Consider the following 11,409-nt stretch of genomic DNA (forward strand, 5'->3'; position numbering starts at 1 on the left):
AAAGCATTTCATATAATTTAGATTTACCGTATTTCATTTAGGGGGGCACGGTGGCTTAGTGGTTAGCACGTTTGCCTCACACCTTCAGGGTTGGGGGTTCGATTCCCGCCTCCGCCTTGTGTGTGTGGAGTTTGCATGTTCTCCCCGTGCCTCGGGGGTTTCCTCCGGGTACTCCGGTTTCCTCCCCTGGTCCAAAGACATGCATGGTAGGTTGATTGGCATCTCTGGAAAATTGTCTGTAGTGTGTGATTGCGTGAGTGAATGAGTGTGTGTGTGTGCCCTGTGATGGGTTGGCACTCCGTCCAGGGTGTATCCTGCCTTGATGCCCAATCACGCCTGAGCTAGGCACAGGCTCCCCGTGACCCGAGATAGTTCGGATAAGCGGTAGAAGATGAATGAATGAATGAATGAATATTTCATTCATAATGTATAGGAGTCCATTGTCCTGAAGTCAATGGGTTTTTGGTTAAATAGATAAATTCTGAAATAAGCTTTATGATTAACACAAGATTAAGTTATCCATCAGTATTACCACAGCCATTGTTTTTTTTTTAAGCTTTTACATGCTGAAAAAGGTGTTTGTTATAAAGTGATTACAGAGGACTGACTACAGAGGATATCAGAGACATGAAACTCCCCTGGTCATCACGCCATCCAGGAAAACTCATCTACTACAACTTTACCGTGTTCACAATAATAACACGCTTTTCATTCAGAGAAGATGCTTTTAAATAAAAAAGTGAAAGGGTTGAAGCTTAGTGCTGGTGATGAAGTCATGTGACCGTGTGTGATGGAATTCATTTACATCCTCTAGCTTTTTACTTCTGCTGATTGTGTTTAATCTTCAAAATTCATATAAGTTATGTTAGTTTGTGGAGATTATCCTAATAAAAATCATAAACTTTTGTTCAGATTATTTTCTGCACTAACCTAAAATCCCTCGGGGGTTTCCTCCGGGTACTCCGGTTTCCTCCCCCGGTCCAAAGATAGGTAGGTTGATTGGCATCTCTGGAAAATTGTCCGTAGTGTGTGATTGTGTGAGTGAATGAGAGTGTGTGTGTGTGTGTGCCCTGTGATGGGTTGGCACTCCATCCAGGGTGTATCCTGCCTTGATGCCCGATGACGCCTGAGATAGGCACAGGCTCCCCGTGACCCGAGGTAGTTCGGATAAGCGGTAGAAGATGAATGAATGAATGAATGAATTAATGAATGAATGAATGAACCTAAAATCCAATGGAAAAAAAAAATCTTTTTTTTGTTGAGGGAACCAGAGTGATCACTTCCGGGTTGGCCAGCAATAAATCATCAGTGGTTTATAGCTGAATCTTTGGGGTTCCTACAACACCATGTAGAAAGAAGACAAGACAAATGGAATGGCAGTTATCTTACTTTAACGAAAGACAAGATCGGGTTAATCAAAAAGGCTTAGGGCAGGAGAGCAGCAAACAGGATAAACAAGAAGCCCACAACAGGATTGCTCACATCAGATAACACATGGCAATCCGAGCATGTGCTTTACACAGTCCTGGTGAATGAGATTCTCTATATATATTATTAAAAATCCTGTATTCTCACAAGGCCTCTGAGTCGAGTATACTGTATATAAAACGTGATTAATAATTTATATATTATATACTGGATTGGTAATACTAGAAAGATTTTTCTTGTTTGTTTTAATTCACTCGTACCCAACAGAAACTGAACGAGAACTGTCATCAAAAAAAAACAAACAAAAAAAAAACACTATTTGTCTTTTTTCCTCCACTATATCACTAGTAAGGTTCTTAAATTTTCTTGTTGTTTTTCTCAGACAGAGCAGGCGTGCCAGGTTACTTTAACTCTCTCTAATGGTAGTGTGTCATCTCTCGCTCTTTCCCTCCTGCGTAGTGGAGAAGCAGGCAATACTGCAGAATGCAGTCTCGCGGGAACACCACATGTCTCCCTCTCTTCCGCCGTCTCTCTTTCTCTCCTTCCCATCCACCTCTCTCTTTTCTCTTGTGTGCTTATGAGAATACTCTCTTCTCATAAGACTTTATCAGTACTCTCTCTCTCTCTCTCTCTCTCTGTCTCTCTCTCTCTCTCTCTCTCTCTCACTCACTCTTATTCCATTTAGTCTTTAGGTCTCTCCATCACTGTCTTTATTTCCTATATTAATTTTAACATCTATGTTCTACACAGCTCCCTTTGTAAAAGAGTCTGTATTTCTTTCTGTCATGTGCTCTCTCTCTCTCTCTCTCTCTCTCTCTCTCTCTCTCTCTCTCTCTCTCTCTCTGTCTGTCTGTCTCTCGCTCTCTTATCCTCTTCCTTATTGTGCATTGTAAACAGCTCACAAAAGCATGACAAGGTCTCACCCTGTGGTCCCCCTCGCACCCAACACCCCCTTCCCCCCTCCCTCATCCTCCCCCCGCACTTGTTCTTCCCGGTTATTTGTTATTGTCTCCATGCTATCGAGTGTTTGTCTCTTTATTCCCCCTTTTTCCAGCAAAGAAAAGGAGAAGTTAATTAAATATGGAGCGATGCGGAGAGGCATCTCTTTAAACCATCATGTCATTAAAATGGCGTCCCTGGGAGATGGGCTTAAAAGGAGCCGGAGAACAATGTCTTCCCAGTCAGATATTTATGGGATGCGTTATGTAAACACACTCCTTTTATTCTCTATGTATATTTCATGTAATTATCACTTTTTGTCGAGATGCTTCCCGGAGACCCTCTAGGGGAACGTCATTAGAAAAGACCAATATTACAACGAAGCAAAGCTTCTGGAATACGCAGCAGCGTGGATGGGACAGAGAGGAGGGATTAAACCGCAGGTGAACGTATTGCTATAACAAACACTAAATCAAACACTGCCAAATTAAGCATCGTGGATAATTTTTAACGTTCTGTACCCATGCGTCATAAAAAGACTAATGAATACACACTGTGTATAAACAATAATAGGATTTATCTGTCAGACTTGAAAAGGAAAAAAAAAAAGGCACAGAGAGAGCAAATCTTTTGTAATGAAGAAACAAGCAAGACAGTGTGAAAAGAAAAAAGAAAAAAAAAACACTAAACACACTGTGTTTTCTGACTAGGATTGATTCCCAGCTGTGCCGTGTGCCGTCCGAGTCGATGGCAAAGCAACTGCCCACTTCACCAGCTGAGAGGCTATGCACAGCACGGGGTGTTCCTTCTGTCTTCCTCAGGGACTGGTGGACTTTTTCAGCATGGCTTCAGCAGTCCTTCCAACATGCTGGAATCAACCCTTGGCATCCCTGAATCATAAGTAATAAATGAAACACTTGGGGACATGCTGTTATAGTCTAATAATCAATCACAGGGTGGTGTGAAGCACCTGACTCAAGGTGAGTCACTATTAGTTCCCTGAGGTTGATTGTTTTCCTGTTCCATCGTGTTTTCTTCTGCTTTTAACACAGCAGTTTGCCAACAATGAATAAAAAAAAATGTTTTGTTTTTATGTATTGAAGACGTGTCATACTTCATATCCATTTAGAGTTACGTTCAATGTTCTGTGAAACAAGCTACATAACAAGCTACATAACAAGCTACATAACATGCTATATAAACAGTCATTCTTTTACTCAGCTTTATATCTGCTGTGCCTCTGCACTGACACTGAAGACTCCTTCCAAATATTTTCATATTCAATTCAACATCTTATTACCATATTAGTACCATACGCCCACCATAGTCGACCTGCTAATCCACTATAATCCATCTGTTACTATAGAAACGATCATTGACAGAGATGCAGTTAAATAGAAAATAAATCCAACCAAGACATTCAGCCATTCAAGATTTCATCATTAAGTTCAACACTCACTCTCTCTCTCACTCATTTTCTACCGCTTATCCGAACTACCTCGGGTCACGGGGAGCCTGTGCCTATCTCAGGCGTCATCGGGCATCAAGGCAGGATACACCCTGGACGGAGTGCCAACCCATCACAGGGCACACACACACACACTCTCATTCACTCATGCAATCACACACTAGGGACAATTTTTCCAGAGATGGCAATCAACCTACCATGCATGTCTTTGGACCGGGGGAGGAAACCGGAGTACCCGGAGGAAACCCCCGAGGCACGGGGAGAACATGCAAACTCCACACACACAAGGTGGAGGCGGGAATCGAACCCCCAACCCTGGAGGTGTGAGGCGAACGTGCTAACCACTAAGCCACCGTGCCCCCCAAGTTCAACACTTAAAAGTGAATTTTATTTTCATGATAACAGGCTGCTTGTATAACCGAGTATGTTGTGTTACGATGACTAAACTTCACCAACCTGGATCCTTTGTATCCTCGATCCCTGCTCCTCCTCCTCCTCTTCCTCATCCATACTAATGCTTTTACTTCATCTGATGGTGATGCTGATCTTTGCCTTTCTGAACATATTAGCAATTTCCAATTGTCTTCACATTCTCGTTTGCATCTCATTATTTCTCTTCGTGAAGCGGCCACTCTGCAATATTCGCTCGGTTTGAACTCTCCGGCTCCTAAAAGCTTAAATTCTAATTTGTTTAGATGAAATGAGGGTGACTCTCAGCACTGGACCCTTTGATGAGAAAACATAATTGTTTAACTAAAAAGTGCTGGAACCTGTCCCTGAAGGATTCTTCAGGAGGTATTTAAGTTAGGAAGCACATACATACAAGAAAGAGTAGAGAGAAGAAGATGGAGATACAGTAAATGAATACAGTATATTTATCTAAGGGGGAGTCTGGGAGCCAAAGAGGGTCAAAAGGGTCTGTAATTGTCCTTATGATTAGTTTGTTTGCTGTTTAACATTCTTTAATCCAATATGTTTGAATCCAGTGAAGCTTTTTTGAATGCACAATAGCAAAACAACACAACAATCCTGCTAATGAGGGACAGTCACAAAGCTACAGTGTTATATAAGGTTAAGATGATAAGATGGAAGTTCTGTTATGGGATCTCTTTTGATTCGGTGTGGTTCCTCTCTTGTTTCTTCCTCATGTCGTCTCAGAGAGATTGTAGCAAGGAAAATATAACAAATGGTGATGATGATGATGATGATGATGATGATGATGATGATGATAATGATGACTGAGATCTTCATTTAATTGTAGCTCTATTCTCGTTCTGTTCAATTTCATTTTATTTCTATGACTGTACAAAAAGCTTAGAATTGAATTAAAAGACTAATTATTTGATTATTTGATTGCAAGAACATGTGCAGCAATAATAAAAAGTGTCCATTACTGTTATATTTTTTATCTATCTATCTATCTATCTATCTATCTATCTATCTATCTATCTATCTATCTATCTATCTATCTATCTATCATCTGTCTGTCTGACTTTTCTAAGAAAGGACTTTTTGCTCCTCCAATTTAAGTAAGAAAATCAAAATAAAAATAATTAGTTATTAAGTTAAAACAACATATTTATTAACTTTTATTACCCCAAAAACTTTTGTTTTCCAAATCCTGTATGTTTCCATTCTGATTTCTTTATACACAAATTCACAATCCTACAGGACGAGGTGAAAGAAAAGCTCACGCACGTGTTTGACTGCTGCCGGTGTTTGCTCAGGGTCATACATGCCTACATGAAGCGTGTGGGTTTGTACTGAAGCTATCGATTTTGGTTTCAACTTGCTGATGGCTGAGGGATTGAGCAGCCCAGCAGATTTTACTCACACTAACCGAAACCTCGTCTCAGCTAGCATCCTAGCAGGAGGTCTCCATGCAGCTCTGTGCTGTCTTCGAGCTTGATTTTTTTGTAGACAGAAAAAACATACAGAAACAAAATGATGTGTTGGACTGCAGCACTTGAGGGGATGTTTAGACCCAGTTTCTCCTTCGTTACTACTGTGTTTTACTTCTCGGTTAATGGCTTCCATAAACTTTGAGGGCACAGGTGTGCACCAGAAGGGGTCATGGCTCTAGACAACCCTCATGGGATTACACAGACACTCTCACACACACACACACACACACACACACACACACAAACATACGTGAGAGTCATTTTGTTAAGGCTGTGTGGTGTAGCAGCGCTGGCTACATCTGTAGCTGATATCATCTACAGCATGTTTCCATGGTCCTGTGCATTAGGGTCAAAAATCTAAGTAAATGAGGGGTAAAAAATGTATTAACCTGCTAAAATCTCTAAAACTTCCATTCCTCACTTATACATATAAATAAAGATATTTATCTTTACTGAAAAAGACATGAAGACAAAGTTTAAAGTTCTTAAATACATTTAAATTAATTTAGTCCTTCCTGTTAAAAGTTTACAGCAAGCCAAATATAAAATATTAAACATATTATTTTTCGTTTAGATTTAATTTCTTTTTAATTTACTTCACTAGCTTTACGTTTTACTTCCTTCTAGAAATAAATGCTTGATATGAGCAAAATCAGATGAGTCTATTTCTAGCTGAAATAATAGTAGGAATGTTTATTTTATTTATTATTTAATTTCTTTCTGAATAGCAAAAACTAGTGGATTTGATTCAATCGAAGATATTAGTTTGCTATAAATGTGTATTTTGCATTAGAATGACAGAATAAGCTGAGAGTTTAAGGGGTTAAAGTAGAGCGTTTACTGTAAAACCAGAGAGAGAGAGAGAGAGAGAGAGAGAGAGAGAGAGAGAGAGAACCTGATCCACTTAGATGAACATTGCACAAATGGAAATAAATGTGCAAAAGCACACTGACAAGATGGCTGTGATGTGAAGCTGTGAAGCTTTTGCTGCATCTATTTTAAGTCAACTTTTGAGCGAGGTTGCCAGATTTGTGTCACAAACCTCCTGAAAACTGGAAAACTCAATTACAAAAGTGATTTAGATTTAAAGTCCATGGCACCCAGGAAACACAATATATTGGAATAATAATCACAAAGGAGTGAATTCTTTGTGACAAAATAATAGATGTAAAGCACATAACTCACCTAAATGTCCTATTATTGCATTTACACTCAATGTATTCATCATGTGGTACCACACACGCATTCACATGACGGTGGTCATTTAGCACTAGTCAATCCTTCCACCTGGATGTTTCTAGAAGGAAACTAGAGAATCCTGAGGAAACCCACACATACACAGGGAGAGCGTTCACAGAAACAGCAACACGGACGGTTGAGAGAGGACACAATTAATGCAGATGAGGGTTAAAGGTCAAACAGTGGCAGCTCCAGTGTTGGGATTTGAGCTCAAAGCTTTAAACAGCGATGAAACGCAGCCACCGCTGACATTTTTATTCATAAACATTAAAAAAAGTCGAAGCAAATAAATAAAAAATGTAAAGCATTTTACTTTGGAGAGTCAAAAAGTTCAGGAATCCAGGATGAAACTCGGCATAACCTCGAACAAAAAGAAAAGAAAAACAGCAGGAATAAAAAGAATGCTTGAAGACAGGATGAGATCAGGTAATTAATAAATCATCACAGATAGTAATTAATAAATCCATCACTGTGTGTGTGTGTGTGTGTGAGTGAGTTTGTGTGTGTGTGTGTGTGAGTGAGTGAGTGTGTGTGTGTGTGTGTGTGTGTGTGTGTGTGTGTGTGTGTGTGTGTGTGTGTGAGTGAGTTTGTGTGTGTGAGTGACTGAGTGTGTGTGTGTGAGTGAGTGTGTGTGTGAGTGTGTGTGTGTGAGAGAGAGTTTGCCTGAAGCTCTTTTGCTCCTAATGTCTTTCTTCTTCTTCTTCTTCTTCTTCTTCTTCTTCTTCTTCTTCTTCTTCTTCCACAGAACACACCTTATTTTAGAAATTAGTTAAGAAAACATGAATTTGATAGAATTATATTTTTAGACTATAATTCTATATTCACAGCGCTCATAGAGCTTATTATGGCCAGTTTCCGATCATACAAAATAAATAAAATTCTATGTGGAAATGTTAAAACTAAATGAGCTACAGGGTAACAACTAATATGTGAAATTAAATAGAGGACCTGAAAAAAAAATGCTAACAACAAAAATTGACTGAATGTGAACATAATCACATAGAAAGAAATCTATATGTAAATAAACGAATCATATGACAACAAAAAAAATGAACCGTGTGACTATAAATGAATCTGAATCTGAAAATTTACAAAAAAAGATAAACATGTATAAATCACTCAAAAAATAGTAGTGTGAAAAAAAGTACATGGAAAATTCATTATATTAAAAAACTACATTGGGAAAATGACATGAAAGAAAAATATAATTTTAAATGCATTTGGAGGGAAAAATAAATGATCTGTGACACAATGAACTACATGTAAATCGAACACATCTCAAAATAAATTAATCTGGTGAAAAACAAAACAAAAGAAACATGAAAAAATAACGTGAAAATGGAATAATCTGAATTGTGAAAATAAAGAATCATGAGGAAAAAGAAAGATTGTCAAAAAACACATGAAAATAAATTAACCGTGAAGAAAAAAAGAAAAAAATAAGAACTCGTGAATAAGAATAAAAAATAAGAATTTGTGAGGGAAAAAAATCACGTAAAAAAAAATCTCATAAACTAGATATGATCCACTTAAAAACAAGAAAAAATGTTAAATGAAAAATAATTGCTCTATACAGAAACAACGAAGCTTTCCACCTAAAAGACTTTTTTTTTTTTTTTTTTTTACAAAACTTGTCTAAAAACCACGTGTTTATTTCATATGACATTTCTGTAAGAATTTTCGTCAGTCAAACACTGTATATTAGGCAGGAAATAAAGTTCTCGTTTAAGTTGTTCAATTAAATCAATCTTTTCACACTGAAACTTTAAGAAGTTTGTGAAAGTTTTGAGCAAAAAAAAAAAAAAAAAAAAAAAAATCCACAATAAGCTACACAATCAGTCTGTTTGTACGAATGAACACAATTTAAGGGAAGAATTCTGAGAAAATCTGATGTGATAATGAGAAGAATTTATGTAGAATTTATGTAGAAGTTCAGAGGTCGGAATAACACACAAACTGGGTCTGTTAAACGTTTATTGGTGAAAATAATATGTAATACTTTCTCTCTAAAACTAAACAAATAAATAAATAAAAAGAAACATTTGACAACAAAAACGGTCTGAGAGCTCGCTGTTGTCTTTGCAGAGTTGTCGATAATGTCTGTTAAACAGCTCAAGGTCATGATGAAGACATGCTGAAGACTGATAACAGTTATAAAGATTACACAAATAAAACAACAAACACAATGTGTCCAGACATGAGAGATGGTGCTTACGGTAAACAATTCAAACAGGAAGAGGAACAGTGAATTCTAGTGGACAAAAGTTAGTAGTGCAGCAAAACAAATAGAAATGAAAGTACAAGTCAGGGGTTATATGATGCTCTTGTTCAGGCCTGGAGAGCCAAGAAACCACAAAGGATTGGGCTCTCAGTTAACATGCAAATCAATACAGAAGGCAACTGCTGAGGATGATTTGATTTTGGAAAATGATAAACGCTTAAAAATCTAGCTTTAGACCCAATGATTTCTCCAAAAGTAAGGAATCTCATTACTTGGTAAAGATAAAAAATAAAATAAAAATAAACACATGAATCTCAAATATATGTTTGCTTGACCGGATAGATGTTTGTTTTATAATAGATAAATCTTTGAAATGTTCATGGTATAGATTTATCACTATATTATACTTCACCTTCATCTATTTAATCGTAAATAAACTCTACTTTGCATCCTTATATTGATATTATTAAGAAATTATTAGATATTATTAAGATATTCTCGATTACCCGAAAAGTGAAAAGTAGGATCTTTGAAAGCATGGCATGAATTTCATAGGTTGTTTTTATTTATTCTATCGGCACAGATGCCACAAGTTTGTGTGAAATTTTATAAATCCGCTTTAGATCAAATCCATCAGAATGTCATTCGATCACATGCTTCATTAGACGAGATTAAACATCTGAAATCTGATCTTTTTTTTTTTACAAAGTATTTACCATGATCAGTATCACATATTTATTTACATTTAAATAGGCACCTAGAAATAGGGCAGAATCATGAATATAAAATATTTAATATAACATATTGACTATTTACTTACTTTTTTAAAATAATTTGGAATTCCTAAAACCTGTTTATGTCCAATTTTAAATGGGTAAAATAATCCCAGATTTTCTATGTCGTCTCAAAGATTTGGAGTTTAATGTGTATAAGCTGACAACTGACAATGTGTCAACTGACACCAAAAAAAAAAAAAAAAACCATTAGGTTTATTCCAAACTTGTAAGATGCTATCTGTAAGAAAAGCTGCTTTCATATAATGTTGATGTTGTTACAGCAATGGAATTAAAGTGAAATACATTTTTGTTCGCATGCAGGCGAGTTACGTACGACATTTTCTTGATCTTCCTCACAAAACTTCCCCATAGTCACTGAAACTGTACATAATGTTACATTACAGTGTCATTGCATTGACATTAAAGTTTAAGTTAATTAAAAAAACAGCTTTAAAAACAATGGCATAAACCCATCCTGGACACTCAAATATACATAGATTTGTCATGAAATTTTTAATCTTCCATAAATATTCATAAAAATCTTCTAAGTTTAGTTTAGTTTAGTTTATTAATTAATAAAGCACATTTAAAAACAACAGCCGTTGCAGCCAAAGTGCTGGACATTAAGTAGAAACAAACAAGAATAGTGCAAAAGTAAAAACACAATCCAAAACAAACCAAAAGAAAAACACATAAAATTTTACACTTTCAAACAGAGTTAAAACACTCAGAATAAAAGAGTTTTTAAAGCAGATTTAAACAATGAGACATTGGTAGCAGATCTTAAATGAAGAGGGAGATTATTCCACAACTTTGGAGCTGCCGTAGCAAACGCCCGATCGCCCTTAGTATTAAAATGTGCACGAGGTACCGAGAGAAGGAATTGATTACCAGACCGAAGAGATCTAGGGGTAGGGTACAGAGTGAGGAGGTCACAAATATACTGGGGAGCGCAACCATGTAAAGCTTTAAAAACATAAAGTAAAATTTTAAAATCAATACGGAACTTAACCGGGAGCCAGTGTAATGAGGCAAGTACTGATGTAATGTGCTCACGTTTTCTGGTGCCAGTCAGTAATCTCGCTGCCGCTGAAATATTGTTTTTTTTTCCGTTAGAAAAATATACATCACTATCTGAAAACACATAAAACTCTATAACCTATCCAGGTTCAGCATCTTTTGGACATTCTTCTCTTAACTTAATTTACAGGTACAGTACAAACATCATCTGTCAAGGCCTTACTATTATAATAATATAAGAAAGGAATAAAGTACAACAAGGTGAAATGATGTGGCTTAAACATCAGGCAGATTGTTTTCCAATAACAGCATAGTGAAAATAGTGTTTTCTTTATCTTATATCATAGAGAATGTATCAACACTAAGATTTTTTTAATTTTTAGCGACAATGATATATTAGCTTGGATTACTGTC

Source organism: Tachysurus vachellii, chromosome 7 (assembly GCF_030014155.1).
Source record: "Tachysurus vachellii isolate PV-2020 chromosome 7, HZAU_Pvac_v1, whole genome shotgun sequence".
Taxonomy (NCBI): domain Eukaryota; kingdom Metazoa; phylum Chordata; class Actinopteri; order Siluriformes; family Bagridae; genus Tachysurus; species Tachysurus vachellii.